Source organism: Crinia signifera, chromosome 2, assembly GCF_055691185.1.
Source record: "Crinia signifera chromosome 2, ASM5569118v1, whole genome shotgun sequence".
In the NCBI taxonomy this organism is placed as follows: Eukaryota; Metazoa; Chordata; class Amphibia; order Anura; family Myobatrachidae; genus Crinia; species Crinia signifera.
Genome location: NC_139218.1, coordinates 393,649,880 through 393,669,234, shown reverse-complemented (window position 1 = coordinate 393,669,234; position 19,355 = coordinate 393,649,880). Strand labels below are relative to the sequence as shown.

Genomic DNA, 19,355 nt, shown 5'->3' with positions numbered 1-19,355 from the left:
CTTGTGGAGCCACTGCATTAATCTCCGCCGTTATCTCCTCCCAGATCTTCCATCTCCTTGTGTGTGTCAACTTCACCGCTGGGCACTCAATTAAATCACGTACCCGGGTCACCAGGATGTCAAGCTCCCGCGGTTCATATGCCATGTTTCTTGTGGTTGGTTCCTCTGTTGCCCCACTGCGGCCACGGGCACGGCCACGGGCACTGCCACTGCCACGGCCACCGGTTGCTGTACCTGAAGTGCTGGGCTGGCTACTCTGTTGGGAAGCCACCTGCTGTGTTCCCAATGATTCTGCTGATGCTGAGGATGGCCCTGCTGCTGATTGGCCTGATGTGGATGGGCCATCTGGGTGCTCTGGGTTGAGGGGCACATAGGTGGTGTTGGCCTCCATGCGTGCCAAGAGATTCTGCACCACCTGGTCTTCCTCTGACTCTGAGCCTGGCATGTTTGCAACAAGTGTTTGCCTTTCTAGGACAACTTTAAATACTATTTCTGTAATTGGCGTTAATCAGCTGCAACCTGCGTTCCGTACGGCCGCGTCAACCGTGCGGCGCATACGTCCCGCCCCTTGGTGTTGAAAAATATTTCCAAAAAACCTGGCAAACTCAGTAAGTCTGATTTATTTGCTAAATGCAGATTCCAACACCAATGACCAAATACAACTGAGGTCAGACATGCAATGTATATTTGAATGTACTTCTGTACTGTGCACTTGTTTGCTATGTAGTACAACTGACACTACCCATTCCATATGTCAATCCAGTCCACCACTTAGCCACAAGTAATCAGTGCTAGCATCCAAATCACATGTGAAAGCACTCCAAAATTAGCCAGGATTCTAGCTAATGTTCATTCCACCTCTGTAGTATGGCCCAGTAGAAGGTAAGTGTACACATGGCACCATGGCCTAATTTTGGGAAAAGGTCTGCCACTATTTGCTATGTTTCTGTTGCATAGCTTTCATTATAAAATAGCTGTTTAGTACCTTGTTGAGTTAGGTGTAAGTGTCTAGTGATGCAGACTATTTCACCTGGTGCTTATACCCATGTTTGGTGAATGTTATAGATTATATATAATGTGTTTACATCTTAGTTTAGACTGTGTTTAGGATGGGGGTGCGATGCAATGGGTTAGCCGTATGTTCGGGCGCATACACGCTGTTAGTGTTAAAATGAACAATAAAGTTAATACCAAATATCACTATGACCAACCAATGACAGCACATGATTGTTTGATTAGTGCCATTCCTAAAATGGCTGCCTACCAGCGAGCACAACCATTCTCCACTGCGGAGCTGCTCTCGCTGGTGGCAGTTATGGAACAGAGACTGGGGCAGGCAGGCCCCTTCATCTCTAATAGGGATAAGCGCCGGGCATATGTTGCGGCCCGGCGCCGCATATTCGCCCTCATGTGCGGAGGACCATCGCCCAACTGGAGAGGCGATGGTCCAACCTGCGGAGGCGGGAGCTGGAGCGTCTGCAGGCTCTGAGGCGGCGTCTGCAGCGCTGTAAGTATTTTCGCTAAATACAAATAAATGACAGTGGCCAGGATTCGGTCTGCTTCAAAATTGTTCATATGGAGAGTAACAAACAGGCAGCCAATCAGCTCCTACCTGGCATTTTACAACTACAGTCTGTGACATGACAGGAATGATCTGATTGGCTGCGTGTTTATCACTCTACATTGTATCACTTTTGAAGGCTAGTGCATCTAGGCCAGTGAGTGTTTGCATTTTAACATTATTTAATATTAATATTACATGAGGTCAATTGGGTGTTTATGACATAGAAAAGCCATATACTATATGTGTGATATATAACACATATATAATGTGGTTATGAGATGTACTTGTTAGAGTAATTTCAAAGTCAAATGACACTCACCCATTTTGTTTGTTTAACCCACAGCGCGGGAGAGAGCCAGACAGGCCCGTGAGGAGGCCCAGGAGGTGGGCAGAGAGGCGGACAGACAGGAGGTGGCCAGTGAGGAGGCCTCCCAGGAGGTGGCCATTGAGGAGGCCACACAGGCCCAGAATTTTGTCTCAGAGGAGGACATGGAGGAGGCACAGGAGGTCGGCCAGGAGGTCGAAGTGGAGGAGGAGGAGGTGCCCCTACCCCTCGACGATGTGCCACCACCTCCCAATGTGGAGGATGAGGACCTGGTGGAGCTGCCTGGCAGGGGTAAGTAGACATAATGCTTCATTACTGAGTTAGGTACAGTTTGTTATGTCGCACAGCTGATTCAATTTTCCTATAATATAGTAAAGAGTAGTCCCAAAAAATGGGAAACAACAGACACACTTTGGTCTTATAGGGCCATGCTGCAAACGTGCAATCTGGATGCTCATGTAGGTGATGAGTGTTTATTTATGGAGGCTCTTTGTATAGAAGCAACAATAAAACATCAATGGAATATGGGCAGGCCTGATTTATACAGGAGTACCAAGTGGCCAGTTTGCATGGGCTCCCCTCTAGCCAGTGTGCCCGTGTTGTTGTCATGTATTTTTGTAAGGTATTATGTATGGTGGATTGACCTTAGAAATTGTTTGGTGTATGGAAGCGGATTAGTGCTGCACTTTCACCTATCTGGCAAATGTGACAAGGAATCATGAAGTAATGGGAAGAGGGAGTAGCCTAGCATTTTCATGTGGTATCTATTCTATCTATTCTATCTATCTATCTATCTATCTATCTATCTATCTATCTATCTATCTATCTATCTATCTATCATGCAGTTTAGCTATTAAGCAGTAACATGCAGGTATATATGTATGGGTCAATGTGGCATGTTGTAGTGGGTGTATGTTTTGAGTTGAGTGAGGAGTCTTTGGTCAGGACAAGTGTGAGTGATCCTCAAGTGTGGTTGTGTTTTTGATATATAGATTGTGAAATGTATATGTCACACAAGTGTGTGTGTGTGGTGGCAGCATCATGATCATACATTTGATGACATTACATACAAGAGTGGATAAGGCTTTTTTGGTATGTATGATTTCTCATGGTGTAGGTACTTAGGATTGACTGTACAAGGTGTACGTGAGTAGCATAATTAATGTTGTACCCCCTTTCTCATGCACACAGATTACCAGGAGCCACCCCAGGGAGTAAGAGGGGCTCTCATGAGTTTAAGTGAGGACCTGAGGCGGATGACCGCTCATGTGGAGGACCTCTGTGTCCTGCTGCTGGACTGATGTTGGTTCAATTTTGTTTTTTTTTGGTAATAAAAGTTTGCCGTTGTTTAAGAAGTTGTCTGTGTGTTATTTTAGTATTTAACATTAAAAGTATAAAAAGCATTTAAAACACAAACATGTGGATGTTTAGATATGTACACAGCAAAAGGGTAGATAACATTTTTATCCACATAGGGAATGTTAGGGTTAATGTATAGTGCTTGTAAGTGTTTAAGGATCAATTAGCTAAATAACAGATGACCAGGAGCAACAATCTGTGCTCAAAGTGGTTTGATAATTGCATAAGTGTGTCATGTGATCTATTTGGGAACTCAGATAACAGTAGTCTGGTTTTTTGCGGAAGTACACCGTATCTGTGCGTAGTGGCCGCTTCGCGTCCGTTCTGACGCGGGAAGGCCGTGCATACGCGGTCAGACCGTGCAGAATCGGAGTGTTTCCCCCGCACACGCATGGTTTGTATGTCGTCCGTAAACACGCCCTGTTCTTAAAGAGTGAGTCCGTCCGAATGCGGAGGACACGTGGGCGTTTCTACGGACGATGGCCGCACGCTGCCGCACAGCGTGGCGTGCGGACCGCACCGTCAGAATTCGGGAATATCCGCACCGATCAGAATAAGGCCCCAGGAGACACAAGGGTACACAGGGGACCTGATATAATAGAAACTCTTAGGGGATTTTACTCTAAAGTATATTCTCAGGGAGAGATAAACCGGGAGGAAAGGTTTTGGGCGTCCATCTCGGTACCTCAGATTTCCAGTTCTGCGGCGGACCGTATCATGGCGTCTATAACAGTAGAAGAAGTGACACATGCCATATCTAAACTTAAACCCCTAAAAGCCCCGGGGGCCAGATGGGTATTCCGGGGAATTCTATAAGACAGGGGTTCCCAAACTTTTTGGAATCACGGCACCCTGAAGTATCAGAACTTTTTTCGTGGCACCCCTAGGCCAAATGTTTCTTATTGTGTACTTTAAAAAATATATATTAAATTAAATAAATTGTGTTTATATGTGATCCTTAGGTCCAGTTATGTTGTGAGGGACAGTATTCACTTCAGTTTGTTCTAATATTGTATGATTGGAAGCCATAAGCACTGATTTTCCCTATTACATTGACCATAAATACAATGAATTGTTCCTGGACCACCATCCCAGGGCACCCCTGCAAGTGCTATGAGGCACCCCAGGGTGCCGCAGCACACAGTTTGGGAACCACTGCTATAAGATATTAAAATCAAGGGTGGGTGACACCCTGCCACAGGTGTTTAATGCTATACTACAGGGTCAACCAATCCCGTTATACTTTAACTCCGCAGTAATTAAGGTACTCCCAAAACCTGGGAGAGACCCGGAGGATCCGGGTTCATATAGGCCCATTTCGCTTCTAAACACCGACTACAAACTGTTAACGAAGAAATTGTCCGAAAGAATTAAATATATTTTGCCTACAGTTATCTCCGAGGATCAAACTGGATTTATCTGTGGCCGACTCGGTGGTAAATGTACGTAAATTGCTGGCTGTGGTCCAACAGCTGGGGAAGGAGGGGGGCTCGGGTGACCGGGTCGTCTTGTCTATGGATGCTGAAAAGGCGTTTGACCTGGTCACCTGGGACCACCTTTACGAAACGCTAGCAAGGTTTGGGTTCCCCCTGGCCTTTATTGGAACTATACAGTCTTTATATTTGCAACCGTACACACAGGTGGCATGTAATAGTTACATTTCACTCCCGTTCCTTGTTCAGAAAGGGACGAGACAGGGGTGCCCACTGTCCCCGCTGCTATTCGCGCTGGCCTTGGAACCATTAGCAATAGCTCTACGGGAGAATCAACAATATAGTGGCGTTACATTGGGGTCCGTGGAGTTGAAGGTCAGCCTCATCGCGGATGATATGCTTCTTTTTGTGTCAAAGTTATCCGACTCCTTGCCAGCTGTTAGGAAATTGATTGAGGAGTTTGGTTCCTTTGCGGGGTATAAGATAAACTTCCATAAATCAGAGATTTTACAAGTGTTGGGGCCCCACGTAGCTGAGCTCCCTGCACATACTACATTTCCCTTTAGACTCAACACTAATGCCATTAAATACTAAGGTATAAATATTCAGAGCAATATTAGAGATTTATATAGATCTAACTATTCCCATATCATTGAAGATATAAGAAGGTTGTTGGGGGTGTGGAAGGCACTGCCGCTCTCATTGTTGGGGAGGGCTGCAGTCTTACAGGCTATGGCGTTCCCTAAACTGTCTTATTGCATCCAAATGCTCCCAGTCCGGATATCTAGACGAGATCTGCAAAAAATAAATACAGCCTTCTTCTCTTTCTTGTGGCAGGGCAAGAAACCACGTATCTCTAGACCTAAAGTATATCTTAAAAGGATGGGGGGCTGGGAATACCAAATGTTTTGGCCTTCAGCCAGGCAGTCTTTATGAGATATGCCCTGGACTTGCTCCAGGGAACTAGATCCTACACACACAAAACTTTGGAGGGGGAAATTGTCTCACCGTTTTCTTTAGCAGGGTTGCTCCACGTTCCACGGGCTAAATTGCCACAACAGGTCATCCTATTTACAGACACATACTCCGCGTGGTTGAAAATTAATAAACATTTAGGTAGAAACTTTCAGAATACAAAATATGACACCTTCTGGGGAAACCCCAGATTCACTCCTGGGATGTCAGAAATGGGGTTTGACAGATGGAAAAGGCAGGGAATAATGGCAGTTAAAGATGTGTTTGATCCTGGGGGACATTCTCTCGTTCCAAGATTTATCGACTAAATACTCTTTATGTGTACCTACAGGTCAGGCACTTTATTCAATCAAAAGAGGACCCTATGATGGACACTGAAAGACAAGAGTTCCACTGGGCCATTTCAAATTATATATATATATATATATATATATATATATATATATATATATATATATATATATATATATATATATATATATATATATATATATATATATATGGTGATATCTTTTTGGCTTCACCTGAAGCAGTATGGAAAGCAATGGTGCCTAAGTGGCAGGCTGACATCCCGGGGGTGAATTCGGAGGAAATGCTACATAAACTCATGGAAAAAACATTGAAGGTGTTGCATTCAGCCATGTTGCAGGAGGTACATATAAAGACGCTGCATAGGGCGTACCATAGGCGTGCGCAGCTTCTTTTATTAGGGGGTGCACCCCCCATATACACAGAGTAGAAACAGGGACAGGGCACACCAGAGGTGCGCGAAAAAAATTTACATTGTAATGCCCATTATACATGATGCCATACTCCGTAATGCCCATTAAACATTAGGTCACATTCTGTAATGTCCATTAAACTTTATGCCACACTCTGTAATGCCTATTACACATTATACCAAACACCGTAATGCCCATTACATATTATACCACATGCTGTAATGCCCATTAAACATTATGCCACACACCATAAAGCCCATTACACGTTATAACACACACTGTAATGCCAATGACACATTAGAACACATGCTTTGATGCCTATTACATATTATGCCACATAAGTGCTGGGCGGAGAGCGGGGACAGCAGACAGACAGAGAGCGGTGCCCAATTCCCTTGATACATCATGTGCGATGTATCAAATGCAATCCCCGCGTTCTCTGCTGCTGGGAAGGGGTCCAACCTGGAGATCATACTGTAAGTGCAGCACGTATGCTCTCCAGGTCTGATCAGATCGGAAGTGAGACACATGCTATTTGGGACAAATCACATAGTGTATGGGGGCTGTTAATCTGCCACATCTTACATATGATCACACAATCCTTAGATGTTTAATATCCATCCCTCACATCACGCACCCTATATATGTAATTCACTTTTCCTATCCCATACCTTATAAAATATATTTAACAATACCTCCCCCTCCCCCATGCTTTGATAAACTGAGCATAGTCCCACAAATCACAGACGGCTTCCTAAACCTCCGGCTCCTCGTGTCTCTATCATTACCTACTGCTGCCGGGAGTCTATGCTGTCTGTGGTGAAGCCTGCTCCTGCCGCATGGATGGTGTCGGGGCGGCACTTGTGTCCTGGCAGTGTGGCCATGCTGCAGAGAAACACAGACTGTGAGAAGCGCAGGAAGCAAGTGTGTGGGTGGGCCGGGGATTCAAAGATATCGCGTATATGGGGGAGAAACAGACTGTGCGCCGCCCGCAGCCAATACCTGCTCCGGCCAGCGCTACTTCATGCAGGCGGCTCAGCTCAGAAGCCTGAGCAGAGCCACCGCTGCCATCGGGCACCTTATACAGCCAGTAAAAATGGTACTGCGTGCAAGCATGAGGGGGGTCACTAGGAGGTGCCTGTGCACCCCCCATACATATCACAAGCCCAGAGAAAATACTTTGTCCCAGGAGAACTAGGGATATGCCTTAAATGTAAGAGCTCCAATGCTACGTTGTGGGAATGTGGGAAAATTAGAAAGTTCTGGGACAAGGTGATGATGTACATTAACAACATATGCGGCCTACACCTTACTAAAGACCCTCTAGCTATGTTGTGTGCAAATTTCTCTAACTGGAATATTCATGGCCGGAAAACCGAATTACTCCCACTTCTCACTATAACAGTGACAGTTGCGAAAAAAGTTATATTACGCAATTGGACCACCCCATCTCCTCCGTTCCTACACGGAGTTAAGACAGCATTGACACAACTGCTGTACTCCTGAGGAAGTCCTAAAGGGATGAAACGCGTTGAGGGGACACAGTTCCAGACCATGAGAGGATGATTGTGTAAAGCAGCATCAGATAAGCCTCATATTTCTTTTTTTATTGTACGAGTTTTTATTGTCATTTGCGTTGACTATTAAAAGTGTTAACTGTATTACACTTGTCTGCTTCCCTATTTTTCTCCTTCCAATTGTATGTGCATTGGGACCACGGTGTGAACCACTGGGGAGAAGAATATTGAAGGGAAAAGTGAAATTGGAGAAGGTCAGAGAGTACCCTGTGGAAATATCTGGGAATTTGCTCATAAAAAGTGGTGGAAGGCCACTGAATACGGTACACCTTTTGACATTGGGGTGTCTGTGTTTCTTTACCTGTGGTGAAGGGAAACTAAAATCTATAATATTACACTAGGAGGCGCCCTTCTCACCCTCTTTTCCAGATTTTACATACGGGGTTCCAAGAAACAGGAACCCATAGGAGAAGGAGCTGCCACCCCGGAACAGAACAGGGGGAGTGTAACATTGATATAAACACTGGATAGTGTACGTTTGAGGACATTTAAATCCAGAGAGTGGGGAAGGAACAGCGCTAGTACCACTACAAACCCTGTGAGTGTGAATTCTTCCATTAAAACGTATTGCAGATTACTTGATGATTCCATGTCTAGATTCAATGCTGCTAGTAATACCATTCACCGTAATTTGTCCAGGGTTGAACAAGAAGCGTTACATGGCTTAAGTTGTGATAAAAGTATAACTATCCGCCCTGCCGACAAGGGGGGCGGTATAGTTATACAAGATTTAGATAAGTACTGTTCAGAAATCTATAGACAATTAGCGGATGAATCTGTCTATTTCAAATTGAGAGTCGATCCTACTAATAGATACCAGCAGGAATTGTTTAGGATTGTGGACCAGGCTCTTTTGGATGGATTGATTAATCAAAAATGTGCAATAGCGCTTAAACCTATGGTACCGGTGATTCCGGTACTGTACACATTACCAAAAGTACACAAGGATAAGGATAACCCCCCCTGGCAGACCCATCATCTCTGCTAGGGGGAGTTTATTACAACCTGTGTCCCAATTGTTGGATATGTTGATACAACCTCATATTTCTGTACAACCCACTTTCTTAAAAGACACCACTGCCTTTTTAAACTTTATTTCTCAATGTGATGACATCCAGGAGCACACAATTATGTGCACCATGGATATATCGAGTCTTTACACCTCGATTCCCCATCAACAAGGTTTGATGGCGATGAGGAATTTTCTATGTAGCCTTGATGGGTTTGAATTCAACATTGATCTATATATGACTCTACTTGAGTTGGTTTTGTCCAGGAATTATTTTCTTTTCAATGGCACTATGTATCTACAGACGTCCGGGTGTGCGATGGGGGCGGCGGTCGCACCGGCCTACGCTAATGTGTTCATGTTCGAATTCGAGCAGAAACACTTTTTTCAACATCGATTTGGCCAGCACATCCGGACGTTCTGTAGATACATAGATGACCTATTCATGTTCTGGAATGGGGGAGTGGAATTGTTTGAGACAATGATGGCAGAAATTAATGTGGCAGACACCCCTATCAAGTTTACGTATATTTCCAGCAAAGAAACAGTTAACTTTTTGGATGTAGCTGTTTCTCTATCTAATGGCATTATTAGTACCACATTATTTAGTAAGCCGACCGATAGGAACACATTGTTATTGGCGAGCAGCCACCACCCTCCACCACTCAAGAAGGGCCTGCCATTTTCCCAAATGTTGAGGGTCATGCGGATTTGCAGTGATAGATCTAAGGTTGATGAAGAACTTAATAGGGTGATAGCTAGATTTCACCAAAGGGGCTATTCTTTAAGAGAATTGGAGGGTGCGAAATTGAGGGCCCTTAAACTCAAGAGAACTGATCTACTCAAACCTACAGTAAAAAAAAAACAATGATGTGTTTCCATTTGTATCCCAATTTGATTCATCCAGTATGGTACCCATAGCTACGAAGGCCTTGTGGCCTATTGTTGCATCTGATAAAGAGCTACCTGTATTCAAAAATGTAAGACCCCTAGCATGCTACACCAGGGGACGGAATCTGAGGGACATTTTAGTTTATACTGATGTAACTGGATTTGAGGCTGCAGCATCCTCATATGTGCAATTGAAAAAACCAGGGTGCTACAGATGTCCCAGATGTGTCACGTGTAGTTTCATGCGGACGGGGGATAAATTTCAGGATCCCCACTCCTCAAAAAGTTACAAAATTAGGCATGTATTGTCATGTGACACTAGATTCGTAGTATATTTGATCACCTGTCCATGCAATTTGTGTTATGTCGGGATGACATCACGCAAATTTAAGGAACGCATGGCCATGCACAGGTCCTCTATTAAGAGTGCACTGGCAGGCAAGAAAGCTGAACAGCCAGTAGCTATTCATTTTAAAATGATGGGACACCCACTTGAATCTCTAAAATACCAAATAATAGACCATGTCCCCGAGTCCAACAGGGGGGGAGATAGAGTGAAGAAACTTTTAAAATTGGAAGCAAATTGGATCCACAAACTTAAAACAGTATCTCCACACGGTTTGAATGAGAGGATTGTGTGGAGTGCCTTTATGTAAATATGTTTATTAGGTTGTAGGGTATTTCAGTGTACATGCCTCTTATAGATTTTAGTAATTGCAGGTAGAATTAATTCTTTGGCTGACAGCATTAATAAATGAGATGCTTATGTGATTTATATATAAAATGCCCGTTCTTATATTTCCATTTTACTATTGTGTATCCTATTGTACAGTTTGTATGAATTGTTTTTATTTGTTGTACAGGTAACTTTGACCTAGATTAACACTCTGATCGCCACGGTGGACTCCTGCAGTCTGACAGCCGGGTTTCCATGGGAACGCGTGTGGGCGGGTGTGAGCCGCTGACGCTGTCCCTAGGCGCCTGTCTGGATTGGCTGTGGTAGAGGAAGCCGGATGACACGGCCTCCCGGCGTCTCAACGTGTGGTCGGGTTACCATGGCAACGGCGTCAGCGGGTGTGAGATGCTGACGTGTTGCCCATGAGCCTGATTGTACGGGGCAGCCCGGTGAGGAGTGGGGGCGGTAAGTAGTGATTTCTGGCGCCAAGGAGCCCTATTTAAATGTTTTGTGTAGATTGTTTTGTATCCTCTTGAAAACGGGGTGTTACCCCGAAACGGCCCGTCGAGGTCAATAAAGCATTTGACGTTTTCCAAGCTGCAGTGACGTGTTTATTCAAGCAACCTGTGGGAAGGTGGGACCCTACTGTTTATATATATATATATATATATATATATATATATATATATACATTCGTGTGCAGCAGAGTTTTCTTTATACAAGTCTCCGTGGGTGCGCTCCGTTATTCTTGCTATATATATATACACATATATATATCCAACAGTCAGAACCGGCACATCAGGGCTTAAACATAGCCAATGCAGATACTGTGCCCTGGTGCCAGCAATAGGGACCTTGCAGCCCCTTGTATATACACACTAGAAGAAAGGGCACTCAGGGACTCTCAGTCTGGTGAAAAGTGGACTGGTTTAATCAGTCATACAACGGCGTTGTATGACTGATTAAACCAGTCCACTTTTCACCAGACTGAGAGTACACACATATATATATATATATATACAGGGGAATCAAGAGCAGTGTAGGCCCCTGGGCATAACAATGTATTGGGGCCCCTACCAATCCTCCAGCGGTAGGGGTGGGGGAAGCCTTGTTGTCCGGCGGGTGGTAGGTGGTATTATATCAACCGCTCAGCATGTTGGGCCTGGATCAGTAATTTCCACTAATTACCCCTTTACTGCACAGATGGTGGGAGATGGGGTGGGAGAAGGGAGCATTGGGTTGAATGAAGGGGCCCTGATACATAACTTCCAGGGTGGTAGAGGATGTTTAATATGCAGAGGAGGGGTGAATAGTGGAGTGTGCTTATTATTCATAATTTTCTGGTGGGAGGACAGCTTGCTTGACTGCAGATATCTTCAGTTTCCGGAAATAATGGAATTAAAAACTAGAGAATCCCACCTACCAAATGGTATTGGGGACTAGGGGATCAGAGTTCAGGAGGCAGAGCAATCTGCCAACGAGAATATAAAACTGCATAACAGGTGTGTGGAGCTGGAGCAGTAACCAGCTACTTGAAGGCTGATATCTCTGGTTCTGGGAACAATAAAGACAAGCTGCTAGTGTCCATCAAAGGGGGAGATTCCCAGCTTTTGGAATATACCATCAGAAAAACTCTAAGTCAGACAGAACCTGAAATATCTGACTGGAAAGAGCAATTAACAGGCTTGGATGGGGACCACTGCTTTGAAGTCAGATATCTCCGGTTCCCAAGGGCCGATTTTTTAAAATCTTGTACCCATGGAAAGAGGGGACCCTCAGCTTTCATCCTATGGTCCTTAGACTCCTGGGGGGGGGGGTTCTGGGTACTCAGAACCCCCCCTGCGTGCGCTACTGAAGTGGAATAGCCTCCCATCAGAGGTGGTAGAGGCAAATACAGTAGTACAATGTAAACATGCTTGGGATAGGCACATTGATATCCTTACAAAAAAATAAGGATCAAATATGGTTTGCGGTAACATGTATAAAAAAGGGGCAGACTAGATGGGCCAAGTGGTTCTTATCTGCTGTCACATTCTATGTTTTTATGTTAAATGTGATCTCAGCAATATGTAATAATATTCATCTTAAAAATTAACCTCTATTATGTGCAATATAAGTACATTTCCTGCTTGATGCCTCTGTATGTATTGGCTCTACCTCTTATTCCCCTTTTACATCAGATCCTCGACCCGGGATATTGCAGCTCCAGACCGGGCCGGGGCTTGGTGTAAATGGGCTGAAAAAATATAACATGAGTCCTGTTCCCCGGCAATCTGACTCAGGAAATGTTTAGGGTCAGACATGGGTCTTATCTGGGGTTAGGGCCTGTGTAAATGGTACTTATCCGGGTTAACTGACCAGGAGAATGTCCCAAAGAGCTGATTGGGGCTTCTGTGGCTCTGGTAGATGATGTCATCAGCCAGAGACCCGCACAGAGCACATGACAGCACATGGAGCATCGCAGCAACAGCAGAAGCAGCATTATCAGGCTGTTTGTAGCCTGTATCCCAGGGTTGCCAACTTTAATATTCTCCTCTCCGGGAGAAGCCCGGAGAGGAGAGTTTCAGCAGCTGCTCGGGGGCGGGGCTTGAGTGTGACGTCACTAAGCCCCGCCCTCATGATGTTAAACAGTTGAATTTGCTTATCTCCGTGGAGGGGGCTAAATGACGCGATTTTGCCATTTTAGCTCCGCCCCCTCCTCTGAGACCCGCGGATTGCGGCATTTAAATGCCGCGATCGGGGGCGCAGCGGGGGTCCCCCCTGAATCCGGGAGGGTTGCCCACCCTTCTGGGGGGCTGGGAGTGGGACCCGATTTTCGGGAGACTCCCGGCCATTCCGGGAGGGTAGGCAACCCTGCTGCATACCTCCCAACAGTCCCGATTACAGCGGGACAGTCCCGATTTTCCAGGCCTGTCCCACTGTCCTTCCCGCGGTTGGCAGTGTCCCGCGGTGAGGGGGAGCTGTTGGGAGTCCCCGCTGTCGGCTGCTAAGCAGCGGGGAATAAACGCTGTGCGCATGCGCACAGCGTCTATTCCCATAGCCAGGGGGCTGGGGGCATGGCTAGAGGCTCACAGAGGTCATGCCCCCATAGCGGCAAAATGGGGGCATGACCCCCCCCCCCCCGAAAATTTTGGCGCGCATCAGCTGTGTCCCGGGTCCGGCGCAAGGAAAGTTGGGAGGTATGCCCTGCAGTATCCCACACTACAGCAACAGTCTGCCATCTTTGCAGCAATGTTGGGAGCAGACCACACCCCCTCCCTGTTCCCTTTCTTGTGATCTCATCTCAAACAGCCCAAAAACGCCATTTTTAATGACAGTAGCAAGGAAAGGCAGGGCGGATCCCTTTTCAGTGTAAAAGGACATTACCCAGGAATAATCCAGATTGAATTGCAGTGTAAATGGGGTCTGAGGCAGGGCACGCCCTGGCAATTTCCTGTGTTCAATTTCCTGGGTCCTACCCGGGATTCTGGTGTAAACTTGGTATAAGTGTAACTGAGCCTGTAGCTATAATCTGAGTGACAGCTCCCCCTCACCCTGTGTACAGAATGTGACCCCACTGGTATCTGAGTGACAGCTCCCCCTCGCCCTGTGTGCAGAATGTGACCTCACTGGTTTCTGAGTGTCAGAGACTTTCACTTTCATTTCCCTCTTCTGCTGCCAGCGATGGCGTCTGCTGATCTGAGACAGGAGCTGGACTGTTCCATCTGCCTAAGCATTTATACAGATCCTGTAACCCTGAGATGTGGCCACAACTTCTGCCGGGTCTGTATTGATCGAGTGCTGGATACACAGGAGGGGGCTGGAGTTTATAGCTGTCCTGAGTGCAGAGCAGAGTGTCAGGAGCGTCCTGCACTGCAGAGGAACATAACGCTGTGTAACATAGTGGGGAGTTTCCTGTCTGCTCGGCCAGATCAGGAGGAGACTGGGATCTTCTGCACTCACTGTATTCATGCTCCTGTACCTGCTGCTAAGTCCTGTCTGCTGTGTGAGGCTCATCTGTGTGATAATCACCTGAGAGTACACAGCAAGGCAGCAGAACACGTCTTATGTGACCCCACCACTGCCCTGGGGAACAGGAAATGCTCCGTCCATAAGAAGGTCCTGGAGTATTACTGCACTGAGGATGCGGCCTGTATCTGTGTGTCATGCAGTTTGGCTGGAGAACATCGGGGACACCTGGTGGAGACATAGGCATGCGCAAGGGGGGTGCCGGGGGTGCACAGGCACCTCCTAATCATAGCTGAGGGCTGGGGCTTTCCAACGAGCCCTGCCCCGTGTCTCTAGCCCCCTGGGAATCAGAGATACGGCCAGGCAAAGCTGGAACGTTTTCCCTATAGGATAACATGGGACCCGCTAATTCCGACCCCCACCCAGTTCAATGGCTGCCAGTTCCCCCTTCGGCATCACTGAAGCTCGAGGTTGATTTCAGTCGAACCCAAATCGCTGGGCCTTCAATCTGATACCAGGCGGATCCATATGGATTATTTGATTCCAGGGATATTGAGGTTAAACCGTTTTTTTTTTTTTTTGTATGTGTGTGTGTGTGTGTGTGTGTGTGTGTGTATACTATGTGTGCGGGCGGGCATTTGCCCCTGGGCACTTGGGGTACAAGTGTCCCGTGCCCGCCACAGCCTCCTTCCCATTTGAGCGGCTGAACAGATGCTGCCTGCCGCTGACAGGTAAAGTAGCTTCAGTGTGCGGCGTGCAGCATCCGGCCAGCGGCTCAAAAGGGAAGGAGGCTGCGGCTCCGGTGGGCATCTTATAAGAAGAGTGCACAGCGCTACCCGGAAGTGCGGATTCACAGGAGCGCTGGTGTGCAATGCGCACCCCCAGCAATGAGCATGAAACTTCCCTTGTCAACGAGCATTTAACCACCCCCTTCCCAGGGAGCATGTGACTCCTGGCAAAGAACATTTCACATCCCCCCCCATGGCATAATCTGTAATGGCCATCACAGTCTGCGTGTAATGGGCATTATGGAATGTGGTATACTATGTAATGGTTGTGTGATGTGTAATATGCATGTAAGTATGTGTTAATTTTTGGCGCGCGCCTTCGACGTGCACAGTCCCTATTGTCCCTGTTTTAATAATATTTTTTTAAGCCCTAACATAATGTGTAATGGGCATTACGGTGTGTGGCATGTGTGATGGGCATTATTGTGCGTGACATTATGTCTAGTGTGTTTCATTATGTGTAATAATAGGAGATGATGAACACGCCCAGTAGATAGTGATGGACACGCCCCCTCCAATGGTGCACCCCCTAATAAAACGGGCTGCGCACGCCTATGGGTGGAGATGCTGGATGAGGCCTCTGAGAAGAAGAAGGAGAAGCTGAGAGATGTTCTGCAGACACTGACCAGGAAGAGAGCGGAGACTGAGAATAGAGTGCAGAGACTGCAGGAGCGCAGGAGAAAAGATCAGGGAAAAGCAGCGGGTGTAAGAGAGACAGTCAATACCCTGTTTAGAGACATCCGGAGACAGCTGAAAGACCTGGAGAAGAGAGTCCTGAGTGAGATCTCCAGGCAGGAACAACGCGTTTCACTCTCAGTCTCTGATCTGATCCAGCAGCTGGAAATAAAGAAGGACGAGCTGTCCGGGAAGATGCGTCACATTGAGGAGCTGTGTAACATGTCTGACCCAGTGACTCTCTTACAGGAACCGGACACAGGGGACTTGTGTGACACTGAGGACACAGAGAGACATGATAGCCAGGTCCGTGGTGCAGGAGGTCTGGATGTGGGTCTCATCTCCCGGACATTACACACATTATCTGATATAATAACAGGGATAAACACAGGGATCTATGTGCAGGAACCTACAGACCTATTACTGGATGTAACCACAGCTGGTGATACAGAGTCTGATATAGTAACAGGGATAAATACAGGGATCTATGTGCAGGAACCTACAGACCTATTACTGGATGTAGCCACAGCTGGTGATACAGAGGGCGAGATGTACTAAAGGGAAAATGCGGTAAAACCCCCGTTTTACCGCATTTTCCTATGTACTAAAACCCGTTCGCCACGTCACCGCAGGGCAGGGTATCGCCACCTTTGGGTGGCGATACCCTATAGAAGCCTATGGGCTTCTTTTCGCCACCCGCCGCGTCGCCGCAACCCCGCCGCCTCGCCGACCCCCCCTCTCCCCCCTCCCTTGGGCTTACCTTCTTGCAGGTCCTCCTGGACCCCGGAAGGTAAGCCCTTCCTCCCCCTAGCAACGCAGCCGGACGTCCTTCCGGCTGCAGGGGGAGGAGGAAGCGCCGGGGACAGCTTGCTTAGCTGTCCCCGGCGTGAAAGCAGCAAAAGCCGGCTGGGAGGTGACGGAGCCCCCCCGCAGACCACAGTACAGGTATCGCGGGGGGGCTCCGTCACCGCATCGCGATGCCAGCCGCATATGTTAGTACATATGCGGCGGCATCGCGGCGGGGGGGGCGCGAAGGGCGGCGATGTATTTTAATACATCCCGCCCAGAGTCTGATATAATAACAGGGATAAATACAGGGATCTATGTGCAGGAACCTACAGACCTATTACTGGATGTAGCCACAGCTGGTGATAATATACAGATATCAGGTGACAGGAAATCTGCATCATTGTCATATATAAAGCAGAGACGCCCAGTAACACCAGAGAGATTTGAGTACACTCAGGTGATCAGCACCAGGGGATTCTCCTCAGGGCGACATTACTGGGAGGTGGATGTCAGTAAGTCAGAGTGGTGGGATGTGGGGATGTGTTATCCCAGTATAGACAGGACAGGACAGCAGTCAGCCATTGGGAATAATAACAAGTCCTGGTGTCTGTGGAGGTATAACAGTCAGTACGCAGTGCTACATGACAGGACAGTGATCCGGTTACCTGGTAATATCCCCTATGACAGAGTGAGGGTATACCTGGATTATGAGGCAGGACAGATGTCCTTTTATTCTCTGCGTGACCCCATCAGACACTTACACATACTTGCCTACTTTTGAAAACTAGTTTCAGGGAGATTGTGGTTGGTAGTATAATTTTGCACATTGAGGGGGCGTGTCATGCTCCACCCAAAGGGTGTGTCTAGTTCCATATATGGAGAGATTGTGAAAAGATATTGTGAATGTGGCACCTAGAAGCGTGGGTGTGTACTGCTACATCTGAAAGGAATCTTGTAAAATGATTTGTATCCAAATGTAGATGAGCCCCAAAGCAGTTAGTAAGAGCTACTATACTTGGTAAAGTGCCGGGAAATGGTGCTAATGATTTAAATGTATCTATCTCTCATTCCCTTTTTCCCAAAAAATGTAAGTGTAATGTGGGCTAGGTGAAATGAGGGAGATTGCTAGACTAATGAGGGAGAGAGGGAGATTGCTGCTATTTCAGGGAGTCTCCTGCAGAATGCAGGAGGGGAGGTAACTATGCACTTACACACCTACACCACCACCCTCACTGAGCCCCTCCATGCTGCATTATGTGTAGTGGACGGGTGTGTAACTATATGTGGGGGAGTCAGGAGCTGGGAGACATTACCATAGGAAAACTACCCAGAGACTGGTGACATCACAGGAAGGAGAATCTGATTGGGGGAACATTCAGCACATGGCTTATGGCTTAGCCCCTCCCCCTGTGTGACCAGGTGACCAATGTGCCTGGAGTTGTTCCAGTATTGGTGTGCTAGATCATATCTCCCAACAGTCGCGCACAGGGTGAGATGTACTAAGCTTCAAAAGTGATAAAATAGAGAGTGATAAACAATCAACCAATCAGCTCCTTCCTGACATTTTTCAAACACAGGCTGTGACATGGCAGGTAGGAGCTGATTGGCTGGCTGTTTATCACTCAATATTTTATCACTTTTGAAGCTTGATACATCTGGCCCTTGCGAGAACGTCCCGATATTTGGGGACGTGCCCGCGTCCCTCCCGCGGCCGGCAGTGTCCCGCTGCAAGGGGGGGGGCAGTTGGGAGTCCCCCCCAATATCACAGAATAGACGCTGTGCGCATGCGCACAGCGTCTATTCGCAGCCAAAAATGAGGACGCAGCTTAATTTGCATAAGCCGATGTTCGATTCGATGTTTCATTCAATTTTTGCTTTTCCCTTTTTTTCTCTACTCATGTGAGATCAGCTTGAGATTTACACTTTTGTGCTTGAGATGTGCTATGAGATTTTCACTATGTGATTTTGTCTTATCTGTATATTTGAATAAAGGGTGTTTTTTACTTGCAGAGGGGGTGTGTCTATTTCTAGCTAATTTCAATACGGCCGGTAATTATCGGCAATTAGCGCGATACGCCCGCTAATTGCCGGCCAAATACGCCAGAAAAATACACTTCATTTTCCTGTTGTATTTGGCCTCAGCCTGCACGGATCAGTCAGATCCGTGCAGGCTTCAGTGTAAATATAGAAAAATAAATAAATAAATGAAAAAAAACGGCGTGGGGTCCCCCCCACGGCCGTAACCAGCACCAGGCTGAAAGAGCCGGGCTGGTATTAAAAAATCAGGGAACAATTTGCACAGTGCTCCGCTGTGTTTTTTAAAACCAGCCCCAGGCTCCAGGGCCAGGGCTGGTTGCCAAAATAAAGGGGACATATTTTAAGAACCAGCCCCAGGCCAAACCAACCAGCAGGGTAATGCCGCAGCCGGGGGGGGGGGGAGACTTTATAATACAAGTCCCCCCTGGCCAAAGCATTCATCCCTGTGACCGGTCAGCCTGGCCAGGGGCCCTGGGGGAGTAGGGACCCCCCAATAAAGCCCCCCCCCCCCCCTCCAGGACTTACCTGGCCAGGCTGAAGCCTGATGCTGTCCCCGGTGGCCCTGTGCGGTGGCCACCGGGCTGATA

General features: G+C 47.1%; 1 pseudogene; it reads left to right on the top strand.

Moving 5' to 3' along the window:
* The first annotated feature begins 14,194 nt into the window (after positions 1-14,194).
* Positions 14,195-16,847, top strand: LOC146058261 (E3 ubiquitin/ISG15 ligase TRIM25-like; annotated as a pseudogene).
* Positions 16,848-19,355: the final 2,508 nt, after the last annotated feature.